We start from the raw sequence: 1126 nt of genomic DNA on the forward strand, positions 1-1126 counted from the left end.
GTGTGTGTGTTTTAAATAGAAAGTGAAAACAAATCGAGTAAAGTAAATAAGAGGAGAGATGGAGGAGGAGGAGGAGGAGGAGGAGAATTGGAAGTGAAGATTCGTATCAGAAAACAAAGAAAGTTTTTTTTTTCTTCCTTTCTTTTCAGTTCCCTTCCTCTCCTCCTCTTCCTCCTCTTGTTATTGTCGTTGTTGTTGTTGTTGTTGTTGTTCTTCTTCTTCTTCTTCCTTCTCTTCTTAAAGCTTCGAATTCTCAGTGTGGAAAGTTAATGTGAAAATATGAAGCGTAAATTCCCTCATGACAGAGAGAGAAAGAGAGAGAGAGAGAGAGAGAGAGAGAGAGAGAGAGAGAGAGAGAGAGAGAGAGAGAGAGAGTTTGTCCTGCTTTCGTCTCCCTTTTCCTTTCTTTCCTCGGTGTATCCAACAGTCTTGCCTTTCCTCTCCTTCAGGTGTTTAATGAGTCTGATTTGAGATATCCGTGGCCCCAGGGTGTGTGTGTGTGTGTGTGTGTGTGTGTGTGTGTGTGTGTGTGTGTGTGTGTGTGTGTGTGTGTGTGTGTGTGTGTGTGTGTGTGTGTGTGTGTGTGCACGTTTGGTTAATGTTTACATGGCTTCCTCTTCTTGCCTTACTTGGCGTTGTTTCTTGACTCTCTCTCTCTCTCTCTCTCTCTCTCTCTCTCTCTCTCTCTCTCTCTCTCTCTCTCTCTCTCTCTAAGGGACATTAAAACCACAATATTAAAGCTAATTTTTCACCCTTTATATATTTTTGTCCATCTCTGCACCTCCCATTCACACCTGTTACCTTTATTTTACCTGTACCACACCTGTCTTATAATCCTTTCTCACTGATACCTTATCCTCGCCTTATTTTTTACCTGGACATCACTTTCTATAGTTTCCTTTTACACCTGTCATCCTTATTTTACCTGCATTTCACCTGCCTTGTAATCTTTTTCCACTGATACCTTACCCTCGCGTTATTTACCTGCACGTCATATTCCCCTCACCTGTGCTTCACCTGTGCAATGCTTCCCTTACCTCTGTCTCGCCTGTATCGTGCTGTAGCAATGTCACCTGTGATTAATTAAAAGTGGCGTGTTTGCGTCTGTCATGACACCTTTGTTAGA

Source organism: Scylla paramamosain, chromosome 38 (genome assembly GCF_035594125.1).
Source record: "Scylla paramamosain isolate STU-SP2022 chromosome 38, ASM3559412v1, whole genome shotgun sequence".
Classification (NCBI taxonomy): Eukaryota; Metazoa; Arthropoda; class Malacostraca; order Decapoda; family Portunidae; genus Scylla; species Scylla paramamosain.